The following is a 26,931-nucleotide window of genomic DNA, read 5'->3' on the forward strand; positions in this document are numbered from 1 at the left end:
ATCGATCTGAAAAAATGCCCAGGCTATGCAAGGCTTAGCACCCATGCGACCTGAAGAGCCACCACGACTTGTGGTGAGAGGCAGAGTTGTGTTTGAGGATGCAGTTGTTGACGTGCTTCCAGTACTACGTCTCTGTCCAGGAAGGCGCAACCTGACCTCGTCGTCACTAGCATCTTCCTCCACCTCCTCTGCTGACCTCATCTCTTGGCTGACTGTGGGTTGACAGTAAGTGGGATCTCCAACCTCATCATCATCACCCTGTGTGTTATCACACCAGTCGTCCTCAGAGCCAACCTGTTCCTGCACTGACAAAAAACTAAAGTTGTCGCTCCAATCAGGTATTTGAGTCTCATCATCGTCTTCCTCATTGTCTCCACCAACAGGAGTTACAGTTTGGGAATGAGGGTCTACATTATGGTCAGAACCTTCTGCGTCTGGTCCTGGATCCGACTCATAAAGATTCTGGGCATCAGTGCAGATCATTTCCTCGTCTGGATTCACAGAAGCGCTGGAGTCGACCTCTGATTCCCAGGCTATAGTATGAGTAAACAGCTCTGCAGACTCAACCATCTGTTCTACCTCATACTCAGACGGGCAGCTGGAGATTTGGGAGCTGTGAGGAAGCAAGTGCGATTGGGGTGACACCTTTGAAGACTGGAGTATTTGTGATGTTGAAGTTGATGTGGAGGAGAGCCCACTTAAAGGAGCACTTGATATCCGTTGAAGCACCTGCTGTTTTTGTGCCTCATCTGGAATTTGTAGCGATTGGCGTGGCCATAAGAAAGGGATCTTATCACATTGTCCGCTAAAAGAAGTAGACATTTTAGTTTGGCTGGAAGATGGTCTTTCTTCTGCAGATGTTGCTGTTGCTTTAACACCTACCCCACGGACACAACCTTTTTTCCCCTTCCCAACAAGCCTATTCCCCTTTCCACCAGCAGCAGGCCTTTTTCCACTCATTTTGGTGGTTAACTAATTCACAACTCTGGAGTTGTTTGCACAAAAAAACAATGGATGGGATCCGAGCAGAGCTGAGTGGCCAAACTGTGGTATTAGGCCAAAACTATTGGCTGGGTTAGATGCAGAAAAAAATTATATTCAATTTGCAACCTGATGAAGGTCAGTATAGATGGATTAATTGATCAAGTCCCACACACAGCTAGAAGCCCAATATTTTTTCAGAGGTAGATGCAGAAAAAAATATATTCAGTTTGCAACCTGATGGAGGTCAGTATAGATGGACTAATAGAGAAAGTCCCACACACTGCTAGAAGGCCAAATATTTTTTCAGAGCTAGATGCAGAAAAAAATTATATTCAGTTTGCAACCTGATGGAGGTCTGTATAGATGGATTAATAGAACAAGTCCCACACACAGCTAGAAGCCCAATATTTTTTCAGAGGTAGATGCAGAAAAAAATATATTCAGTTTGCAAGCTGATGGAGGTCAGTATAGATGGACTAATACAACAAGTCCCACACACAGCTAGAAGCCCAATATTTTTTCAGAGCTAGATGCAGAAAAAAATTATATTCAATTTGCAACCTGATGGAGGTCAGTATAGATGGAGTAATAGAACAAGTCCCACACACAGCTAGAAGCCCAAATATTTTTTCAGAGCTAGATGCAGATAAAAATTATTTTTAATTTGCAACCTGATGGAGGTCAGTATAGATGGACTAATAGAGAAGTCCCACACACTGCTAGAAGGCCAAATATTTTTTCAGAGCTAGATGCAGAAAAAAATTATATTCAGTTTTCAACCTGATGGAGGTCAGTATAGATGGACTAATAGAGAAAGTCCCACACACTGCTAGAAGGCCAAATATTTTTTCAGAGCTAGATGCAGAAAAAAATTATATTCAGTTTGCAACCTGATGGAGGTCAGTATAGATGGACTAATAGAGAAAGTCCCACACACTGCTAGAAGGCCAAATATTTTTTCAGAGCTAGATGCAGAAAAAAATTATATTTAGTTTGCAACCTGATGGAGGTCAGTATAGATGGACTAATAGAGAAAGTCCCACACACTGCTAGAAGGCCAAATATTTTTTCAGAGCTAGATGCAGAAAAAAATTATATTCAGTTTGCAACCTGATGGAGGTCTGTATAGATGGATTAATAGAACAAGTCCCACACACAGCAAGAAGCCCAATATTTTTTCAGAGGTAGATGCAGAAAAAAATATATTCAGTTTGCAACCTGATGGAGGTCAGTATAGATGGACTAATACAACAAGTCCCGCACACAGCTAGAAGCCCAATATTTTTTAAGAGCTAGATGCAGAAAAAAATTATATTCAATTTGCAACCTGATAGAGGTCAGTATAGTTGGACTAATAGAGAAAGTCCCACACACTGCTAGAAGGCCAAATATTTTTTCAGAGCTAGATGCAGAAAAAAATTATATTCAGTTTGCAACCTGATGGAGGTCAGTATAGATGGACTAATAGAGAAAGTCCACACACTGCTAGAAGGCCAAATATTTTTTCAGAGCTAGATGCAGAAAAAAATTATATTCAGTTTGCAACCTGATGGAGGTCAGTATAGATGGACTAATAGAGAAAGTCCCACACACTGCTAGAAGGCCAAATATTTTTTCAGAGCTAGATGCAGAAAAAAATTATATTCAGTTTGCAACCTGATGGAGGTCTGTATAGATGGATTAATAGAACAAGTCCCACACACAGCTAGAAGCCCAATATTTTTTCAGAGGTAGATGCAGAAAAAAATATATACAGTTTGCAACCTGATGGAGGTCAGTATAGATGGACTAATACAACAAGTCCCACACACAGTTAGAAGCCCAATATTTTTTCAGAACTAGATGCAGAAAAAAATTATATTCAATTTGCAACCTGATGGAGGTCAGTACAGATGGAGTAATAGAACAAGTCCCACACACAGCTAGAAGCCCAAATATTTTTTCAGAGCTAGATGCAGATAAAAATTATTTTTAATTTGCAACGTGATGGAGGTCAGTATAGATGGACTAATAGAGAAAGTCCCACACACTGCTAGAAGGCCAAATATTTTTTCAGAGCTAGATGCAGAAAAAAATTATATTCAGTTTGCAACCTGATGGAGGTCTGTATAGATGGATTAATAGAACAAGTCCCACACACAGCTAGAAGCCCAATATTTTTTCAGAAGTAGATGCAGAAAAAAATATATTCAGTTTGCAACCTGATGGAGGTCAGTATAGATGGACTAATACAACAAGTCCCACACACAGCTAGAAGCCCAATATTTTTTCAGAGCTAGATGCAGAAAAAAATTATATTCAATTTGCAATCTGATGGAGGTCAGTATAGATGGAGTAATAGAACAAGTCCCACACACAGCTAGAAGCCCAAATATTTTTTCAGAGGTAGATGCAGAAAAAAATTATATTCAGTTTGCAACCTGATGGAGAGTATCAAAAAGGAATAGTCGGCACTCCGTATAGCTAGAGTGGTGCACGTGGAAAACAATGTCTGTAGGAAAAGAAAATCCCGGCACTCACATGTTGATAATCAGTTGATTTATTGCACAACTCACACAAGACGTTTCAGCCTGTCCAAGGCTTTTTTCAATTGAAAAAAGCCTTGGACAGGCTGAAACGTCTTGTGTGAGTTGTGGAATAAATCAACTGATTATCAACATGTGAGTCCCGGGATTTTCTTTTCCTGCAACCTGATGGAGGTCTGTATAGATGGATTAATAGAACAAGTCCCACACACAGCTACAAGCCCAATATTTTTTCAGAGGTAGATGCAGAAAAAAATATATTCAGTTTGCAACCTGATGGAGGTCAGTACAGATGGACTAATAGAGAAAGTCCCACACACTGCTAGAAGGCCCAATATTTTTTCAGAGCTAGATGCAGAAAAAAATTATATTCAATTTGCAACCTGATGGAGGTCAGTATAGATGGACTAATAGAATGATGCTATGCCCAAAAGATTTTACTTCACTAGGTGCAGTAAAAAATTTGGTATTCTATACACAGGTGGTATATCTTGCAACACAGATAGGCTACTCCACTGACTAACACACTCTGCAATAGGCCAAAAAGGATTAGCTTTGCTAGATTCAGCCAAATGCTGTGAAAAAAACTTGCACAGCACTGGCACAGACCTGCCTGGCAAAAACTGATAGGAACTGATGTAACCTAGTCCTGAAAAGGACTCCAATTACAATTAGTCTTTACTCCCACAATCTATCTATTTAAGAGCACAGACCTGCCTGATAAAAGTCGTAGGAAATGCTGTAACCTAGACCTTAAAAGGACTGCAATCACAACTATTCCCTACTCCCAAGCTATCTGCAGATTTGTGCGAAAATTGGCTTGAAATTAACAAGGTATAGCGCACACAGCAACAGCGGTGCCGTCTAACACGCAGCTGCAGCAGTGAGAAAATGGTGGCGACGGGGAAAAAGGCTTGGTCTTATAGGGCAAAGACATGTGACATACACTGCCAATGACACATGCCCTTGCTTGTGTGAAAAAAAGCACTTCGCTCCGTGTGTGCGCTGCTGATAGGCTGACAGATTGCACCTCCCCACTGTAAATGCGGGAAAGAGAAAAAAAAATGGAGATCTTCATTATTCCTGCAGAGATCCATCCCCTGCACCTCCCCCCACCCCGCTGTGCACTCAAACTGCGTATTAACATTAATTTTCATCATTACTGAGAAAAAATCCAGTTATGATTTTGGTGCACGAACAGTTATCGAACATAACCTCGAACAGCCGAATTTTTCTCAAATCGTTCGTGTTCGCCGAACGGCTCGAACACCGCCCAAAACAGCTCGAATTTGAGATTGGCGAACAGTTCGAGTAGAACAACGCTCATCTCTAATTATAAGTACCTTGCGTGTATCTGGTTCTGCTCGTTCTGTTTCCCTGCCTCCGTGTTACCTTCTGTGTTCTAGCCATCTTCCTGCGTTTTCTAGTCTGTTCCATGTAAACAGAGCCCTGTCCTGTCTACCTGCGGTTACGCTCTGCTCAGCTCGATTACCGCACCTGCGGTTCTGCTCCGCTCTCCTTGTCCACCGCATTTGCGCTTTTGCTCTGCTTTGCTTGTTCACCGCATCTGCGGGTTTTGCTCTGCTTAGCTTGTTTACTGCATCTGCGGGTTTTGCTCTGCTTTGCTTGTTCACCGCATCTGCGGGCTTTGCTCTACTTTGCTTGTTCACTGCATGTGCGGTTTTGCTTTGCTCTGCTTGTTCACTGCACCTGCGGCTTTGCTCTGCTTGTTCACCATACCTGGGGTTCTACTCTGCTAGTCCACCGCACCCGCGGCTCTGTTCCTGTATCCCAGTCTGAGCTGGTCCCTATCCAGCCTGTGTTCATACCTGCCATGCCTTCCTGTACCCGCCTGTCTGCATGCCAGCCATACCTGCCAGTACCCGCCTGTCTGCATGCCAGCCGTATCTGCCAGTGTCCACCTGTCTGCATACCAGTCGTGCCTGTCAATATCTACCTGTCTGCATGCAATCCGTGCTTGCCAGTGCCTGCCTGTCTATATGCCAGTCTAACCTGCCTGTTCCTGCATTCCCCGGTGTGGGTCAACAGCTGTGACAAGGTTTTGACCTGGAGTAGCACCTGGTACCTCTGCTCGGTTCCTCCCTTGTTCACGTAGTCGACTGAGCCGCCATGCGACCTTGGTCGGATCGGGTTGATACTAAGTTATGCCCCTCCAAGCACTCCTCGGTTCATGGTACAGTGGGATCAATAATCACGCTCATGCCAGTCAGTCCAGGCGCGAGCGTAACAATGTCGTTAATGTGGCCGAGCTCTATGTGTCTTTAAATTGGTATTGGGGTTTTTCCTAAATTTTGGCAGCTGTTAGACTCACTGCATACCCTATGATAGTATAGCAGACCCGCTAATTTCTAATGGGAACATGACATTACTGTAACCCAGTTCTATGTGTCTTTAATATGTTAATGGAGTTTTTCCTAAATTTTGGCAGCCGTTGGACTTACTGCATACCCTATAACTGTATAGCAGACCCGCTCCTTTCTAATGGGAACATATTGTTACTGTGGCCCAGCTGTATGTGTCTTTAAATTGTTATTGGGGTTTTTCCTAAATTTTGATAGCCTGTGGACTCACTGCATACCCTATGACTGTATAGCAGACAAACTTGTTTCTTTTGGGAAAATGTCATTACTGTGTTCCTGCTCTATTTGTTTTAAATTGTTAATGTGGTTTTTCCTAAATTTTGGCAGCAATAATGCATAACCTATAACTGTAGCAGACCTGCTCCTTTCTAATGAGAACGTGTCGTTACTGTGGCCCAGCTCTATGTGTCTTTAAATTGTTTTTGGTGTTTTTTCTAAATTTTACTAGTCGTTGGACTCACTGCATAACCTACAACTGTATACCAGACCCGCTCATTTCTAGGAACATTTTGTTAGTGTGGCCCAGCTCTATGTGTCTTTAAATTGTTACGAGGTTTTTCCTAAATTTTAGCAGCCGATGGACTCACTGCATACCCTATAACTGTATTGCAGACCAGCTCCTTTCTAATGGGAAAATGTGGCTACTGTGGCCCAGCTCTACGTCTTTAAATTGTTATTGGGGTTTTTCCTAAATTTTGGCAGACTTTGCACTCACTGCATACCTTATGACAGTATAGCAGACCCGTTAATTTCTAATGTGAACATGGCATTACTATAGCCCAGCTTTGTGTCTTTAATTTGTTATTGGGGTTTTTCCTAAATTTTGGCAGATGTTGGACTCACTACATACAATATAACAGTATAGCAGACCCGATCTTTTCTAATGGGAAGATGTTGTTACTGTAGCCTAGATGTATGTGTCTTTAAATTGTTATTGGGGGTTCTCTAAAATTTTGGAAACCATTGGACTCACTGAATAACCTATAACTGTTGCAGACCCTCTCCTTTCTAATGGCAACATGTCATTACTCTGGCACATCTCTATGTGTCTTTAATTAGTTATTGGGGTATTTCCAAAATTTTGGTAGCAGTTGGACTCACTGCATTCCTTATAACGGTATAGAAGACCCACTTGTTTTTTAATGGGAACAAGCCGTTACTGTGGCCCAGCTCTATGTGTCTTTAAATTGTTATTGAGGATTTTCATACATTTTGGCAGACGTTGGACTCACTGCATACCCTATAACTGTATAGCAGACTCGATACATTCTAAAGGGAACATGTCATTACTGTGGCCCATCTCTATGTGTCTTTAAATTGTTAATGGGGTTTTTCCTAAATTTTTTTAGCCATTGGCCTCACTGCATACATTATAACTGTATATAAGACGAGCTACTTTTTAATGTGAACATGTCATTACTGTGGCCCAGCTCTATGTGTCTTTAAATTGTTATTGGAGTTTTTCCTAAAATTTTGCAGCCTTTGGACTCACTGCATACCCTATAACTGTATTGTAGATCCGCTCCTTTCTAATGGGACATGCTGTTCCTGTGGCCCAGTACTATGTGTCTTTAATTGTTATTGGGAAATTTCCTAAATTTTGGTAGACGTTGGATTTAGTGCTTACCCTATAACTGTATAGCAGACCCGCTACTTTCTAATGGGAACATGTCGTTACTATGGACCAGCTCTATGTTTCTTTAAATTGTTATTGGGTTTTTCCTAAATTTTGATAGCCGGTAGACTCACTGCATACCCTAAAACTGTATAGCAGGCGAGCTCCTTTCTAATGAGAAAATGTCATTACTATATCCAAGCTCTATGTGTTTTAAATTGTTAATGGGGTTTTTCCTAAATTTTGGCAGCCGTTGGACTCACTGCATAACCTATAACTGTAGCAGGCCTGCTCCTTTCTAATGAGAACATGTCATTACTGTGGGCCAGCTCTAAGTGTCTTTAAATTGTTTTTCGTGTTTTTTCAAAATTTTAGGAGTCGTTGGACTCACTGCATATCCTATAACTGTATAGCAGACCCGCTCCTTTCTAATGGGAAGATGTTTTTATTGTGGCCCAGCTCTATATGTTTTTAAATTGTTATTAGGATTTTTCCTAAATTTTTGCAGCAGTAAGACCCACTGCATAACCTATTACTGTATAGCAGACTTGCCACTTTCTAGTAGGAAGATGTAGTTACTGTCGTCCAGCTCTATGTGACTTTTAATTGTGTTTGAGGTTTTTCCTAAATTTTGGCAGCTGTTGGACTCACTGCATACCCTATAACTGTATAGCAGACCAGCTCCTTTCAAATGAGAGCATATTGTTCCTGAGGCCCAGCTCTATTTGTCTTTAAATTGTTATTGGGGTTTTTCCTAAATGTTGGCAGCTGTTGGACTCACTGCATACCGTATAACTAAATAGCAGACCTGCTTTTCTCTAATGGGAACATGTCGTTACTGTGGCCCAGCTCTACGAGTCTTTAAATTGTTATTGGGGTTTTTCCTAAATTTTGGCAGCCATTGGACTCACTGCATAACATATAACTGTATAGCAGACTCGATCCTTTCTAATGGGTACATGTCGTTAATGTGGCCCAGCTCTATGTGTCTTCAAATTGGTATTGAAGTTTTTCCTAAATTTTGGCAGCCGTTGGACTCACTAAATACCCTATAACTGTATAGCGGACTCCATCCTTTCTAATGGGAACATGTCGTTAATGTGGCCCAGCTCTATGTGTCTTTAAATTGGTATTGGGGTATTTCTAAATTTTAGCAGTCATTGGACTCACTGCATACCCTATAACTGTATAGCAGACCCACTCCTTTCTAATGGAAACATGTCATCACTGTGGCCCAGCTCTATGTATCTTTATATTGTTATTGGGGTTTTTCCAAAATTTTGGCAGCCGTTGGACTCACTGCATACCCTATAACTGTGTACCATACCCGCTCCATTCTAGGAACTTTTCGTTACTGTTTTTTAGCTCTCTGTGTCTTTAAATTGTTATTGGGGTTTTTCTTAAATCTTGGCAGCCTTTGGACTTACTGCATACCCTATAACTGTATACCAGACCCGCTCCTTTCGAGGAACATTTAGTTACTGTGGCCCAGCCCTATGTGTCTTTAAATTGTTATTGGGGTTTTTCCTAAATTTTGGCAGCCGTTGGACTCACTGCATACCCTGTAACTTGATAGCAGATCCACTCCTTTCTAATGGGAACATGGCATTACTGTGGCCCAGCTCTGTGTCTTTAAATTGTTATAATTTTTTTTTCTAAATTTTGGCAGCTGTTGGACTCTTTGCATACCCTGTAGATGTATAGTAGACTCAATCCTTTCTAATGGGAAGATGTAGTTACTGTGGCTTAGCTCTATGTGTCTTTAAATTGTTATTGGGGTTTTTCCTAAATTTTGGCAGCCGTTGGACTCACTGCATACCTTATAACTGTGTACCAGACCCGCTCCTTTCTAATGGGAACATGTCATTACTGTGGCCCAGCTGTTTGTGTCTTTAAAAAATTATAGGGGTTTTTCTAAATTTTGATAGCCGGTGGACTTACTGCATACTCTATAACTGTATAGTACACGAGCTTCTTTCTAATGGGAAAATGTCATTACTGTGTCCCAGCTCTATGTGTTTTAAATTGTTTATGGGGTTTTACCTCAATATGGTCAGTCGTTGGACTCACTCCATAACCTACAACTGTATAGCAGACCTGCTCCTTTCTAATGAGAGCATGTCGTTATGGTGGCCCAGCACTATGTGTCTTTAAATTGTTTTGGTGTTTTTTCTAAATTTTAGCAGTCGTTGGACTCACTGCATACCCTATAACTGTATAGCTGACCCACTCCTTTCTAATGGAAACATGTCATCACTGTGGCCCAGCTCTATGTGTCTTTAAATTGATATTGGGGTTTTTCCTAAATTTTGGCAGCCATTGGACTCACTGCATACCCTATAACTGTACACCCTACCCGCTCCTTTCTAGGAACTTTTCATTGCTGTTTTTTAGCTCTCTGTGTCTTTAACTTGTTATTGGGGTTTTTCTTAAATCTTGGCAGCTGTTGGACTCATTGCATACCCTATAGATGCATAGCAGACTCATTCCTTTCTAATGGGAAGATGTAGTTACTGTGGCTTAGCTCTATGTGTCTTTAAAATGTTATTAGGGTTTTTCCTAAATTTTGGCAGCCGTTGGACTCACTGCATACTTTCTAACTGTATAGCAGGCTCGATTCTTTCTAATGGGCACATGTCATTTCTGTGGCCAAGCTCTATGTGTCTTAAAATTGTTATTGGTGTTTTTCCTAAATTTTGGTAGCTGTTGGATCCACTGAATACCCTATAACTGAAAAGGAGACTCACTCCTTTCTAAAGGGAACATGTTTTTACTGTTTTCCAGCTCTATGTGTCTTTAAATTGTTATTGGGGTTTTTCCTAAATTTTGGAAGCCGTTGGACTCACTGCATAACCTATAACTGTATCAGACCAGCTCCTTTCTAATGGGAACATTGCATTACTGTGGCCCAGCTCTAAGTGTCTTTAAATTGTTATTGTTTTTTTTTCTAAATTTTGGCAGCCGTTGGACTCACTGCATACACTATAGCTGTATAGCAGACTCGATTGTTTCTAATAGGAAGATATAGTTACTGTGGCCTAGCTCTATGTGTCTTTAATTTGTTATTGGGGTTTTTCCTAAATTTTGGCAGCCGTTGGACTCAGTGCATACCCTATAACTGTATTGCAGACATGCTCCTTTCTAATGGGAACAAGGCATTACTGTGGCCCAGCGCTATGTGTCTTTAAATTGTTAATTCCTAAATTTTGACAGCCCTTGCAGTGACTGCATTGGCTTTACCACTATAGGAGACCCACTCCTTTCTAATAGGAATATGTGGTTTCTGTGGTCCAGCTCTATGTATCTTTAAATTGTTATTGGGAATTTTCCTAAATTTTGATAGCCGTTGGATCCACTGCATACCCCATAACTGAACAGAAGACTCGTTCCTTTCTAATTGGAACATGTTGTTACTGTGGCCCCGCTCTATGTGTCTTTAAATTGTTATTGGGGTTTTTCCTAAATTTTGGAAGCCGTTGGACTCACTGCATACCCTATAGTTGTATAGCAGACTCAATTGTTTCTAATGGGAAGATGTAGTTACTGTGGCCTAGCTCTATGTGTCTTTAATTTGTTACTGGGATTTTTCCAACATTTTGGCAGAAGTTGGACTTAGTGCATACCCTATAACTGTACAGCAGACTCTCTCCTTTCTAAAAGGAGCATGTCATTACTGTGGCCCAGCTCTATATGTCTTAAAATTGTTATTTAGGGTTTTCCTAAATTTTGGCAGCCGTTGGACTCACTGCATACCCTATGACTGTATAGCAGACCACTACTTTCTAATAGGAATATGTGGTTACTGTGGTCCAGCTCTATGTGTCTTTAAATTGTTTTTGGAGTTTTTCCTAAATTTTGGCAGCCGTTGTGCTCACTGCATACCCTATGACCGTATAGCAGACCCACTCCTTTCTAATGGGAACAAGTCATTACTGTGGTCCAGCCCTATGTGTCTTTAAATTATTTCCTAAATTTTGGCAGCCGTTGCAGTGACTGAGACCCACTCCTTTAAAATGGGAACATTTTTTTTTACTGAGGCACTCCTCTATGTCTCTTCAAAGCGGTATTGGGGCGCATCCAAATTTTTGACAGCCCTTGCAGTGACTGCATACGCAATAACAGTATAGGAGTTCCACTTTTAATAATGGGAACAACAAAGCATAGCTGACTGCTTGCCCTTTAAGAATTATAAGGGCCACATGATGGTCCTATAAAAATAGTAGTGATGTGAGAGCACTAAAATGCTTGGGTGCTTGATGCTCGGGTCGAGCACATTGAAACCCGAGCAACGAGCCTATGTAAGTCTATGAGAAACTCCAGCATTTCTAAGGCTCCCCCCCCGGCGGTTTGCAGAGGGCCTAAGAATTGACCAAATCGATGGGAACAATGCTCAAATGATATGGGAACAGCATGGGGAAGACCCCTGGAAGCATTTCTGACTCCCAGGTCGCGACTGTCAACAACGTTGTCAGAGGTATTACGCCACTTTTACGTACTTACAATAAAACGTACAAAAACGAAACCGAAATTAATTTTCCTGGGAAATATGTTAAGGAACATCCATTTAAGGGTAGTGACTTGTATATAAAGCAAAATAAGTAACCAAAAACAAAAATACTTCTCCACACCTTGGGCTATGTACACATTCAGCGTTTTTGATGCATTTTTGCACTTTTGCGTTGCTTTCAACCTTGACAAATGCATTCACCAGGAAATTTCATTTTAACATTTTACAACCTTATCTGGCCATGTGGTGTGTGAGATATCATCAGATACATCATGTTTCATTAATGAAGGAGGGACTCTGAAAATCACAAAGCCTATTTTTATAGGGCCATCATTCGGCCTTTACTATTCTTACAGGGCCAGCAATCGGCACACACTATTCTTAGATAGCCATCAGCTGACTATGTTTTATTGTTCCCATTACTAAAGAGTGGGTCTTCTACACTGTTATTGAGTATGCAGTGAGTGGCAGGGCTGCCCAAAATTTGGACGCACCCCAATACCACTTTGAAGAGACTTAGAGGAGGGCCTCCTGAAAACAATGTTCCCATTATTAGGAAGTGGGTCTCCTATTGTGTTTGCTCATGCAGTGAATTCAAGGGCTGCCAAAAATTTAGGGGCACTCCAATGCCCTTTGGAAGAGACGTGGAAGAGGGCCTCATAAAAAATGTTCCTATTAGAAAGGAGCGGGTCTCCTATACTTGTAATTCCCATGTACTAAGTGTATGGGCAGAGAAACATTTACCCCTGGGGAATATACATAAACATACTGTATAAAAAACGTTTTTACAGGCATCATAAACATCCTTTAAAAAAATTACGTGGGTGTTGCATCATGGACTATGGTCACCCTGGTGATATGGTGGTGGAGAATGAGGATGAGGAGAAGGTGGAGGACAAAAGCAAATAGCAAAAATCAGGAAGCTTATACCCATGTGTGGGTGTGAAGAGGTGCATGGGAATACACCTCCCAAAAAAAAAAACACTGGATTTGAGTTCATGCTACGCTGCTATCATTCGTTGGTGTTGAGAAGTCTGGCCCAATCCAGCCCTTGTTTATTTTTTATAAGAGTCAGACTGTCAGCATTTTCAGTTGACAGGCGGATGCGCTTACTAGCTATAATTCCACAAGCGGCACTAAAAACCCGCTCTGATAAAATGCTGGCGGCAGGGCAGGCCAGGACCTCCAAGGTGTAGAGAGCCAGTTCATTTCACGTATCCAGCTGTGATACCCAATAATTATAAGGCACAGAGGAATCACGGAGGACGTTGGTACGGTTGACAAGGCACTACCACAGCATCTTCCTAAACTTTGCACTCCTTGTGAGAGTACCCCGCACATCAGGGCTTGTGCAATCGGAGGGGCTGAGAAAATTCTCCCAGAACTTTGACAATGTTCCCCTTCCTCTGCTGGATTGGATTTGTGTCTCTCTCGCCTGTAGTCCTTGGTTGTCCGCCAGCGTTTTCAGATGGAAATTTTTTTTAACAGTTCCGCAACAAGGGCCTTCTGGTACTGCCCCATTTTTGCAGACCTGTCCGCCTCAGGAATAAGAGATATAAAGTTCTCCTTGTAGTGTGGGTTTATAAGTGTCACCAACCAGTAATGACTGTCACCAAAAATATTGAAAATGGGAGGGTCATGGGAAAGGCAGTATAACATAAACTCAGCGATGCGTGCCAGATTGCTAACAGGCAAGACTTCCGTGTCCTCACCAAGAGGATGAGTGACCATGCTCTCCTCCTCCTCCTCTCTGTCCTCTGGCCATCCACGCCGAACAGATGGTATGACAATTGTGCAGGTAGTACAGTCTATAGTGCATGAAACTAGCTCCTGCTCTACCTCCTCCTCCTCTTCCTCATTGTCACCCAATTCACGTTGGGATGAGATGAAGCTGGGCTGTGTGTAATCACCCTCAAAAAGAGGAGGAATCCAGGAGCAAATTAGTAGGAAATAGTCTTTATTAGATAAATAGGTATAATAAATAGTCAAGTCACAGCATAGACCAATAGAGGTCTATGCTTCAGCTGATGACCAGGTGCCTCCAGTGAACCCACCCTCTCAGGAAAGATCGCTAGTAAATCCACCAGCCAGGATTCAGACAAGACCAAGCAATAAGAGGAGGCAGGCTGCTCCTCATCAGGTTGGTGTTCCCTGGGGGGGGCCTCGCGTCATTAATCTCTCCACACATGTGTTGACTCATGCCCAGGTGGAGGTCCTTGAAAGAGGACTATCCTTTTCACCAACCAGTTCTTTTGATTATTTTATAGCGCTCAAAGACCTCCACCTTTTTGCTAGAAAGCTAATACTCAAAAAGCTTCATTGCAAGTCGCATGGTGACCCGGGGCCTCTGGATGCTGCAGAAAGAGAGGCATTACAAAATCTCGAGGACCTCCTAGTGGAACAGGGACCCGCATCATCAGGTGGGTCACTCTTGAGTGTATGCTCTAGGTCCACACGTTTCCCTCCCTTGTCTTTGAGTCCGGCTGTAGAAATATTTGTGTGGTTGGTGGCTGAGGATTTCAAGAAACTCTCCACGCGCAGGAGATATGATAACCTCACCCACCGCCAACTGGCTATTAAACAACTTCAATCCTATCATGATATAGTCATTAAGCCGGCAGACAAGGGAGGGAACATTGTTGTGTGGCCCTGTACGAGATACGAAAGGGAGGCTCTTTGGCAGCTAAGGGATTCTGATACCTATACAAAACTATAATTTAACCCCACGGCATCTTATTCTGCGGCACTCCAGACGATCCTCGGTCGCGCATGCGATCAGGGAAATATTGATAACAAGACACTGGAGGCACTTACGGTCCGATATCTTAGGACAGCAACCCTGTATCTCCTCCCTAAAATCCACAAGGACGCAGTCAGCCCGCCGGGACGTCCGATCGTGTCAGGCCAGGGGAGTTTATGTGAACCAATATGTAAGTACATCGACAACTATTTAAAACCTCTTGTCCGAGACTCTCCCCTCGTTTGTGAAAGACACGACGGACGTACTCACGCGGGTTGACGGCGTCCTGGTGGAGGATGGCACTCTCATGGTCACCGCTGATGTGGAAAGTTTATATACATGTATCCGACATGACCTGGGCCTTGAGGTTGTCCGCCTCTTCCTCGGGACCTCCAACCTGAACGGCCCATCTCGGGAGCTTCTTCTAGAGCTCCTTCACTTTATCCTTTCGTACAATTATTTTTTGTTTAAAGACACGATATATCTTCAGCGACGTGGCACGGCGATGGGGGCGGCTTGTGAATCATCATACGCTAACCTCTTCCTAGGTGCATGGGAGAGGGAGATTTTTGGTGACGATGGCGGGCTCGCCACGGACCATGTCGTGTCATGGTTTAGATATATCGATGACATTTTGTTTTTTTGGCGGGGGTCGGAGGGGGAGCTCGAGGAGTTTATGGCATGGCTTAATGCCAACTCACGTGGTATCAGATTAACTTATACCTATCACACTGAAAGTATTGACTTTCTGGACATCAGCCTGGAGGTGGATGAACACTCCACCATCCCATCCAGACTGATGTCTTCAGAAAGTCTACGTCAGTGAATGCTTTGATCCACGATGATTCGGCACATTACTCACCAATGATTCGGGCCGTCCCGGTTGGACAGTTCCTGAGGATGAGGAGGATCTGCTCCACTAATTCAAAATTTGAGGCCCAGGCTGCTGATTTAACAAGACGGTTTAAACAACGTGGATATAGTAATCGGAGCATCAGGCGGTGCTATGAGAGGGCACGGGACACTTCCCGTAGTAGTCTTCTATATCCTAGTCAGGTCAAACTGGGGAAAGAGACGCAAGGAAAAATCCATTATATCTCGTCATTTAATCATGAGTGGGATATGATGCGACAGATTCTTATCCGTCATTGGGCAATTTTGGGCACGGAGCCTGCGTTACGAGATCACCTTGATAAGTTTCCATCAATGACAGCCCGTCGCGGGAAAAAATTGAGGGATCTATTAGTGTCTAGTCACTATGTCCCCCCTATATCTAACCCGTTTGGGTCCTGTGGGCCTACTGTGGGATGTTTTCCATGCAGTCGCTGCCTTGCCTGCGCCAATGTCCTGCGCAGTGTTTCTTTCATGTCCTCCAATGGCTCCCGTGAATTTAAAATCTCTCATTACATCTCATGCAGTACGAGCAATGTGATATATTATGCTACCTGCGGATGTAATTTGATATATATAGGTTTGACATGAAGGGAGCTTCGTGTCAGGGTACGTGAGCACGTGCGTGACATTGGCTCGGCCAGGACGGTGACTGATCCCCGGGAGCTCAAGACCTTACCGCGCCACTTTAAAGCATCACATGATTGTGATCCAAAAACATTGCAGGTACGTGGCATTGAAGTGGTGCGTCTCGTTAACAGCGTTTAGCTCAAAGGGAAGCGAGGTGGATGGTTAATCTGGACACGGTCAGCCCGGGAGGGTTGAATGAGGCTTTAAGTTTTGCCCTGTTTTTATGATTCATATGGTTAGGGCTTAATTCTCCTGCTGACTTTGTATTATAGTCCCGTGGTATTATTTTTATTTTTATCTTTATACTTTTCTTTTGTAGTATGTTTTTTTTAATCATATGTCTTTTATCTAGTTTATCCTGGTGATGATTCGATGTACATCGTTGTACAGACCTTGATTTGGATACGAGCCCTGTTCCTTATGATTCTGCATTCTATTCTCAAGCTATGGGATGAATTCTTCTTCCCGGAAAATTACTATGCTTGTTGTGTGGTGCTAGATACTGTAACCTTATGTTTATATATATATATATATATATATAAGAAAATTCCTTGTATCATCATGTTCTCTGGTGATGGATAATTTTTGCATTGATATTCATGAGATGATATGGTGTATAGATGCCCATACCAAGGGAGAGTGTGATGATATCTTAATATATTCTTTTCCTGCCTTTATCCTGGCTGCTCACGCTGTGCGGATGCGTTCCGTTGGTCCCCCCCGCTTGGCGCACGCCCGGCTATCTTTTGCCTTCTGCTTAGTGAGTTACTGCGCACGCGCGGGAGGCGTGGCGGCCTGGGCGCGTGCGCTAGCGATGAGGTACCTACGGCGCATGCGCCACTCTTAGCGGAAGCTCCATGTTTTGATGGGAATTGACTATATGCGGTCATGTGGAGAGTCACATGACGGCCTTATGGGCGTATTTAAAGGTCCTTGCACTTACTAGGCATATAGCCTCTTGAGAAAGCCACCAAAATCCAGGTGAAATGCGCGTTGAGGCGTTCTTTTCCATGGATCATTTTTTTCAGCACCTCTAGCTTCTTTTCCATCTCCCGGTAAGGTGTTTTCGTGCTTATATACTGACTATGGGCATATTATAATATTGTGGACGTTTGGAGTCCAGTAAATGCTTATTGTTACTGGCCCCTAGTCACGGTCTATCCATTCATTTACCTTGCCTGGGGTTCCCCCACCCCACAGTTGACATCCTAATGGTGTGGGTATGGGGTCTAAAGCTATATAGTGCTGTACTTCTCTGATCCTATGTACCTCAATTGGTCTATGCTGTGACTTGACTATTTATTATACCTATTTATCTAATAAAGACTATTTCCTACTACTTTGCTCCTGGATTCCTCCTCTTTTTGATCATGTCTTTGGAGTTGGTTCTATGCTGATTCTGACATTGTTCGGTTTGACAGCAATGTTTGTCGTTTTTTGTTTATACAAGGCTGTCCCATGTATACTAATGTGTGTAATCACCCTGTATGGTTCCTTGCTCCATCTCATCACGCTTCCCCTGCAATGCATTCTCTTTGATTGTGAGCAGAGAGCATTTCAGAAGACAGAGAAGCGGGATGGTAATGCTAATTATGGAGTCATCACCGCTCACCATGTTGGTTGTGTCCTCAAAGTTTTGGAGGATGGTACATATGTCTGACATCCATGTTTTTTCCTGAGATCTTATGTGTGGAGTCTGAACTGAATACCAATGGCCTTGTTGATGCTGCTACTCAACAACTGCCCTCTTCTGCTCACAAATCCTTCCCAACATCTGCAGTGTAGAGTTCCAATGCGTGGGGACATCACACACCAGTCTGTGAGTCGGTAGCTGCAAACGCTGCTGAAAGACGGAAAGGGCGGCGGAACCTGTTGGTGACTTTCTAAAATGGGCACACAGGGGCGTACTTTAACAAGCAGATCCGGCAGATCCGGGTAGGATTTGAGAAACCGCTGAACCACGAGGTTAAGCATATGGGCCAGGCATGGTACGTGTGTAAGCTCGCCTCGCCTCAAAGCCGCCACCAGGTTCCGGCCATTGTCACACACGACCATGCCTGGCTGCTGGTTCAACAGTGTGAGCCACAGATCTGCCTGCTTTTTCAGAGCTGTCCACATCTCTTCAGCATTGTGCTGTTTGTCACCTAAGCATATTAGCTTCAGCACAGCCTGTTGCCGCTTGGCCGAGGCATTGTGCTGCAGTGCTTCCAGCTTGTGACTTATGTGGTCATTTCGGAAATAGAGGCTGAAGAGGGGGAGGAGGCTGAGGAGGAAGAGGTGCAGGAGCTGTAGACTGTGGGGGCAACCCTGATTGACCTAGGGCCTGCAATCCTTGGTGTCAGGAGGACGTGTTCCGTCCCATAATCCGACTGGGTTCCGGCATCCACTATGTTAACCCAGTGTGCCGTCAGCGAGATGGACCATCCCTGCCCACAATCACTTGTCCACGTGTTTGTGGTTAGGTGGAATTTCCTGGTAACTACATTGTTGAGGGCACGGCTAATGTTTTGGGACACATGCTTTTGTAATGCGGGGACTGCACACCGGGAGAAATTGTGGTGGCTGGGGACCAAGTACCGAGGGATGGCCACCGCCATCAGGTTGTGGAATGCTTCTGTCTCCATGAGCCTAAAAGGCAACATTTTGAGTGCAAGCAGTCGTGAAATGTGGGAATGTAGTAGTGTGACCTGTGAGGCTTTGGCTGGGTATTTGCGCTTGTGTTCCAAAGACTGGGGTATGGACATCTGAACGCTGCGCTGGGAAAAGGACGTGGACGTGCTTCCTGATGCTGCTACTTGAGAGTGTGCAATGACAGGTGCAGGACAGGAGGCATCTTCGCATGCACCATGGACAGGGGATTGGCTTGCATGAACAACAGCAGAAGAAGCAGTGGTGCCACCCGCAAACACTGTTCCTGGACCCTGGGGTTCGGCCCACAAAGTCAGGTGCTTTGCTGCCATGTGCCTGATCATGCTGGTGGTGGTCAGGCTGCTAGCTTTGCCACCCCTGCTGATGCTAACCTGGCAGATGGTGCAAATGGCCTTTTTGGGGTTATTGGCAGAGTCTTTAAAAAACAACCAGACTCGGGAAGACCTAACAGCTGTACTGTCAACTTGATTCATGTTGGTGTTACTGGGAATGGTTGCCTGCCCTCTGTCTGCGGCCACCACACTGCTTCTTCCTGCCTGTTGGGGTGCCCCGCCTCCCTTCCCCTGTGTGCTGTTGTTCTCGCTTTGCATGTCCTCCTGCCAGTTTGGGTCAGTTACTATATCATCCACCTCCTCGTCTTCCACTTCCGCACCCTGGTCCTCCTCCTGACTTTCTGGCAATTGTGTCTCATCATTGTCCACCTCTTGTGACACTTTCCCATCTTCGCCTTCGTGTGACCATGGCTGCTCAAATATTTGGGCATCGCTACATGCGATCTCCTCTTGCCTCGCGTCAGGTGGACCGGGCGAGAGGCCCGAATCTATAAATGGAAAAGTGAACAGCTCTTCGGAGTGTCCAAGTGTGGGATAAGTTGTCTCTGGGCACTCAGCATGGTGGGAGGAAGGAAGATCAGGGTGAGGAATATGCAGTCTAGACTCACAGCTACTGAGACTTGACCGTGTGGAAGACAGGGTGGTGGTGGTGGTGGCAAAGTGACTGGAAGCATTATCTGCTATCCAACCAACAACCTTTTGACACTGCTCTGGGTTCAATAGTGGTGTGCTGCGGTTCCCTAGGAATTGGGACAGGAAGGTCGGGCGAGAAGATGTGAGTGTTTGTTGTGGCACAATTTCAGCTTGCCAACGGCCTCGGTCTCTGCATGCACCATCACCATCACCATCACGTCCAGTTCCCTGACCCTTGCCATGCGCCTTGCCCATTTTAAATGGAGGACAATATATTCCACGCTCACTACAAATGGCTGAATTTGGAGCGAAGTTATATGTAATCCGTGTGACGGAGAAACCACAGTTTTAAATACCTGGTCTGTAGGTAACTATTTTGAACAGCAAACTGGTGTCAATAGCTTCACTGACACACTGAAACTAATTTTTAATAGAGGCCAGAAATGGCAGTATTTTATGAAAACGTATATGTGATCCGTGTGACGGAGAAAACACAGTTTTAAATAGCTGGCCTGTAGGTAACTATTTTGAACAGCAAACTGGTGTCAATTGCTTCACTGACACACTGAAACAAATTTTTAATGGAGGCCAGAAATGGCAGTATTTTAAGCGCTATTATATGTGATCCGTGTGACGGACAAACCACAGTTTTAAATAGCTGGATTTTTAGCGCTGTAAAATGGAAAGGACCTGGCTGTATTCTGCAGTGCCAACAAGCTAATGGCGCAGAAAAACGGTGTTCTCTGGATTGCTTTTTAAGCAATTAATGAGGATTAAGATAAAAAAAAAAATATTCCGGGCCCATGAAACCGGGGCCTATTTCTAGAAATATCTAACAGCAGCAGCAGACAAAACTGGAATGGAGCCTCTTGTGCTATGTGCACTGCAGTATGCTATATACCCTGCCTGCCTGCCTATATACACTGCCTGCCTGATATCTCTTTAGATGGATTAGTCCTCAGAAGAACTGTTTGTTGAGATGGATATGTGTCCCTAATATAGTTTGGTACACCTACACTAACTAGAAACAAACAAATCTCTCCCTAGCTCAGCAGCAGCTCTCCTTACACTGTCTGATTCCACAGTGACTGTGACGAGCATGGTGGCGCCAGGTCTGATATATACCTGATGATGCTGTGCGGCCAGCCAATCACTGTAGTGCCACAACCTGGTTCTGTCCTCCCAAAGACCTCCTGTTCCCCAGCCTGTAGAGGCAGCTCTCCGCACAGAATCCATGAAGGATGACTATATTCGTCAGGCAAAGCAGAGGCCAGAACTCAGTCACAAAATCAGATTGCAGTCCCGCTGCGGTTATTTGGGACCCCCTGACGGTCTTTGTCCAGCGAAGGTTGGAGAATCCCAAGACATTAGGCCTGTAGGAGAACCTGCCCTTGGCATTAGTGTTTCCTCTCCACAGATGACCATGACTGTCTCCGTGGCAAGTGAAGGCCTCGGATTAACCGAAAGTTTCGGGCTTAAAGCCTTGAAGAGTCGGTGTCTGATTCCCGTCAGACAACTCCAGAAGCCGGTTTGGGCATTGTCAGCAGAAGGACGAGCACTACTCAGAAACAGTCAAAATAAGTCTGTACAAATTAAGCTCCAGATTGGAGCATTACACATGAAGAAGTTCACATTCCAGGTGCTGTCTGGTTTACCCACAGGTCGTCCAGAGGCCGAGAGATCTAGTGCCCGCTCAGGTCTGGAAATCCTGTATGGTGTTTCCTGGGGGACTGCTGAGGTGCAAAAGATGTCAAGTCCCCATATCTTCAGGACAGTCAGCAGTTTCTTCTTCTTCTTAACCAGATCTGCTAGTCACTGACTCGCTGTGCCCTGAAGTCTCCGAAAGAAGGGAAGTGGAGGCATTGTCCCCACACAGTCTCGACGATTGTACCAATGATTTGGCTTTAGGCACCGCCCCGCCTTGCAGACATGTCATCTCAGAAACCAGACTGAAGTTGGTCCCTAATCAAGGATCCTCCATCTCTAACAAATCTGGCAAAAAGTCCATCAAGGCGGTGGCTACCTCCAAGTCTCTGCACCCCTCCAACCAGGCGGAGGACCTCCAGTTGCCTCCTGAATCCTCCGGGGTGCTATCTGATAACAAATGGAGAGAGACTTTTCTGCACCCTATACCTGGTCCTTCGCCCACTTCATTCAGTAAGCTTGGCAAAGTGTACGTCAAGGCGGTGGTTTCCCCCCGAGTCTTTGCACCCCTCCAACCCGGTGGAGGATTTCCAGTTGTCCCCTGAATTCTTTGGGGTGCTACCCACTATTAATAAGTGGAGAGAGACTTTCCTGTGTCCTGTTCCTGGTACCTCTCCCACTTCATCTGTTGCTGAGGATGGCCCAATGGAAGGAAACATCCCAGTTACCAAGATGATGAGACCAGCTTTGTTCCCTCTAGTGGACAGAAGAGGAAATCTTCTTGAGGAGAAGGATCGGCCTCCAAATTCTTTGCAGAAAATCCTTGCTGGCTGGAGGAAGAGGGGGCGTAAAGGGGGGGTACTGTAACATTCCTGGTGGTGTGCTTGCATGGTGCACCACCTCCCACCATGCAAGATCGCAATCTTACTTGTCAGTCCATGCTGCACTCTTTGTTTCAGTTCCTGCTGTGTCGATGTCTCTTGTCTGATTGCTTAGGACGTCGGCGTGGCTTTCTGCTTGTTTCTTATAGCTACCGTGTGCACAGTCCTAATGCGTCCCCAGCCTATTGCTGTGAGTCACTGGATACTTAAACCCCCTCCACCCAGTAGGAGGTGCCTGAGCAACACTTTCACTCAGTTTGTTTTTTGCAACTGAATTGCCAGGTCCTGTCCTGTATCTAGTCTGTTCTGCCACCGTGGGGGCTGAGTTCCCAGGCTCGTTTCTGTGTCTTGTTTCTGTTTCAGTTACTGTCTGAACAGTGTCCTAGCCCGTTTCTTGTTTGTTTCTATGTTTGTATCTTCCCTTTTCCTGTAGTGTCTGAACCTGACCCAACTCCAATTTGTTGTCTCTGTACTTCTGTTTGTGAGTTTGGTGTCCACTCGCTACTTCATTATAAGTAGTGTTGAGCCACCCCCGTAGTGTTCGAGTTCGGTTCGGTTCGTCGAACACCCGTGTGTTCGCCGAACTGTTCGTCGAACTGTTCGTCGAACACCTTCGAACACCGTTAAAACCAATGGCAGGCAAACAAAAACACATAGAAACACATAGAAAACACCTTCAAAGGTGTCCAAAAGCTGATAAACTGCTCTGAAGACACAACTAACACATGGAAAAGTGACAAGTACATATAGTCATGCGAAAAGAAAAGAGGTGGAGGAGTAAAAGGAGGGGGAGACACAGATATAGGCATGTCATGCCCTTCTAAAATCCAAAAAGTGAGAAGCCGACACGTTCAGTCCGCTCCTGCCCGTGCCACTTCCGTGTTGCCGGGTTTGTGCCAGAGCCGCGGTGAACCCTGACGGCCAGCCCCCCTCTCCCAATACTGGTGCCTGTCCGCTGGTGGGTCGAGCGAGCCCCCCTGTGGTGGAGGCAGCTCTAAGCTTTTTAATTTAAATTGTCTCTCTAATTTGAATGAATACACTTTAAATCCACTTACAAGGATCTATTGGAGGGCAAGTCTCATGCCAGCAGCCGCGTAATTCCAGCTCCAGTAGCGTCCACTAAAGCTGCTGCAGTTAAAAAGCTTTTCTAAGGATCGAGCTCGGCTGTCCACCGCAAGGCATCCTACTGCCAGTCCCAGCCCCTATGCCTTGGGGTGCCTCCTGATGCTCTTCACTGAGTATCCCGTGGTCCCGAAGCATTTCCTTTGAAAAAATTAAGTGTCAAAACTACAGGTGGTGTAGCTTGCTTAACAGCTGGGATAATCCGCTGACTAGCAGACACTGCTACTAGGCACAAAGTATTTCCTGGGCTAGATGCAGTTAAAAATTTGTAATTAGATACTCTCGTTGGATGCTGAGAAAGCATTCCATAGATTCTCCTGGCACGCCATATATGATTCTCTTAAAAAGCTTGGGGTAGGGGTGTAGCGGACCCTTTTATAGCCAAAATCACGGCCCTGTATCGCAATACGTCACCTAGGCTGAAGATAAATGGAACTGTATTACCCTGAGGGCTCGGTTGCTACAGAGGTATTGCACCTCACCCAGAGGTGTGATATCTCACTCTCAGGTAAGGATGGAGTGTGGATCAGGACCCGACACCTGCATGCATTACAGCACATTGCCGTGGGGCAGGGCGACTAATATGCCCCTGAGATGGGCACGACAGTCCCTGTCCCTGGCTGGAGTGGGGGGAGGGAACACTGAGGAAGGGGAACCCTGCAGTGCAGGAGCAGGGAGGAAGCAGTTCCTGGGTGCATTGAGAAGGGAGTATAAAAGGTGGGCACCATCTTAGTTCAGTGCAGAGAAGTCTGAGCAGAAGTGGCAGGGAGCAGGGGCTCTGCATGAGCTCTGCTCCGGAGGCGGGCCTAGTAACAGATGCCCAGGCCTGGAAGAGGGAGAAGGAAGGAAGAGGAGCGGAGAAGGCTCCAGGAACGAGGAATGAAGGGATCCCAGGGGTGCGGACGGGCGAGTCGCCACCGCACGCCCGAATCCACCTGCGTGGAGGGGTCAGGCCAAAGGGGGAGACCGGTCCCCGAAACTAGTGGAGGCAGGAAATGACCCTCAGCTAGAAACCAGAGGCTGTGACATTTTATGTGGCGCAGCCCCTCGCTACACCCGCTAGGAAGGCACCACATAGGGTCAGGGAAACTGGCGCCAAGTTTACCAAGAGGAGGCCCGAGGCAGCCGGACAGAAGGGTTGGTAAGAAAGGCCAGACAAAGGACACACAAAGGGGGTCCTGTGAAGCGCTCCAAAGTTATCTGGGAGTTGTCTGAGCCCCTCACCTGGTGAGCACAGTACAACGTGGGCAGCCGTTACCTGCAGACGTGGTCTGGATAATAAGAACTGTGAGTAAAGGTCCTGGACTGCATCACTGACTCCGTGTCGTTACTGCTGCTGCCCTGCACCATCACCCCCATCCTCCGCATACACTGCCCTGAGGCTATACTCCTCCCGTGGGGAGTTATGCTACGCTCTGCTGCACCCACAACATCAGCCTCAGCGGTCTGCCCTGGAGCGGCGGTTCACTCTGACCGCAATCCACGGGTGGCGTAGTCGGACATTTAAACATCAAAACCACATAAATAGTTCCGCCACTGGTTTGACCGCCCTGAGCCACGGAACCGGGTCGCCGCCACGGAGACTACAACCACCAGCATCCACCAAAAAGGGTCCGGCTCCGGGTGTCCCAAGGCCCAGGGGGCGCGTCAGAACATTTTCATCACCTTTCACAATCACCAATGGGACAAGGCAGGGATGTTCTCTGTCCCCTCTCTTATACATCCTAGTGACGGAGCACCTGCTCTCATCAGTTCGCCATAACCCCAATATTAGGTGGATTGAGGTGGGAGGCACCGAGTACAAGTGCTCTCTATTTGCTGATGATGTCCTAGTATATATCACTCAATCACATATATCCATCCATGCTGTTATGGCTGAAATAGATCACTTTGTTACATGGTCAAATTTTAAAATCAATGCAGCGAAGTCTGAGGCCCTCGATGTCTCCCTCCCCAAATCCATATAGGATTCCATCCAGTCCAACTTTCCCTTTGCCTGGCCCTCACAGGGTATCAAATACTTAGGAATTCCTATTCATAGAGACCTCTCCCATCTATGTTATCTTAATTTTGGGCCCTTTATTGAACAACTCCATACAGACCACGGTTGGCAAGTTAGAACTGTAAGATTCACTACGTGAACCACTGGTGTTTTGTGGAAAAGTACATGTACACTGTGTTCCAAATTATTATGCAAAAAGTGTTTAGGAGTGATAAGGGAAGAATTTGTTTGTTTGTCAGTTAAACTCATTGATGGTGATGTGTGTCAGGGCTCTTTATATCACTGTAAGCAATTGCAGACACCTGTGCTAATTAGTTTGGCAGGTGTGTCCAATGAAAGGCAAGACTACTTAAGAAGGCTGTCTCACATTATTAAGCAGCCTACATTTTCTGCCAAAATGGGAAAGAAAAAGGATGTGTCGGCTGCTGAGAAGCAACAAATTGTGGAGTGTTTAGGTCAAGGCATGACTACAATCAACATTGTGCGATGATCAGGATGAAGTGTCTTGGCAATCAAGAAGTATGTAGCTGATTCACAGTACACACGTGTGCGTGCTGATAAGGGCAAATTGAGGACTCTTTCCTACAAGCAATTACGTCAGGTTAAAAGAGCAGCGGCAAAAAAGCCTTGTCATAGCAGCAGACAAGTTTTTGAAGCTGCTGGTGCCTCCAACGTGCCCCGAACAACAAGATGCAGGGTCCTTCAGAGGTTTGCAGCTGTGCATACGCCATCCTGTCGACCTCCTCTATCCACTTCACACAAGCAGAAACGGCTCCAGTGGGCCAAACATTACATGAAGACTGATTTCAAAACTGTTTTGTTCACGGATGAGTGCCGTGCAGCGCTCGATGGTCCAGATGGATGGAGTGGAGGATGGCTGGTTGATGGACACCCCACGCAAACACGGCTACAGCGCCAACAAGGAGTAGGTGGAGTAATGTTTTGGGATGGAATCATGGGGAGAGAGATTGTCGGCCCCTTTAGGATCCCTGAAGGCGCTAAAGATGAACTCCATAATGTATGTGGATTTTCTCATACAGCACTTCCTGCCATGGTTCAAGAAGAAGAACCGTGTATTTCACAGCAAGATCATTTTTTTGCATGATAATGCACCATCTCATGCTGCACATAAAACATCTGCATCTCTGGCTGATATGGGCATAAAAGGGGACAAACTTATGGTGTGACCCCCATGCTCCCCTGACCTCTACCCCATTCAGAACCTCTGGAGCATCATCAAAAGGAGTGTCTATGATGGCGGGAGGCAGTTCACATCTAAGCAACAGCTCTGGGAGGGTATTCTGTCCTCATGCAAAACAATTGAAGCAGAAACCATCCAAAACCTGACAAATTCAATGGACGAGAGAGTTCAGAAGCTCCTTTCGAACAAGGGGT

Source organism: Phyllobates terribilis, unplaced genomic scaffold (genome assembly GCF_046119375.1).
Source record: "Phyllobates terribilis strain yellow unplaced genomic scaffold, ASM4611937v1 Scaffold_13__5_contigs__length_258822181, whole genome shotgun sequence".
NCBI classification, from domain to species: Eukaryota; Metazoa; Chordata; class Amphibia; order Anura; family Dendrobatidae; genus Phyllobates; species Phyllobates terribilis.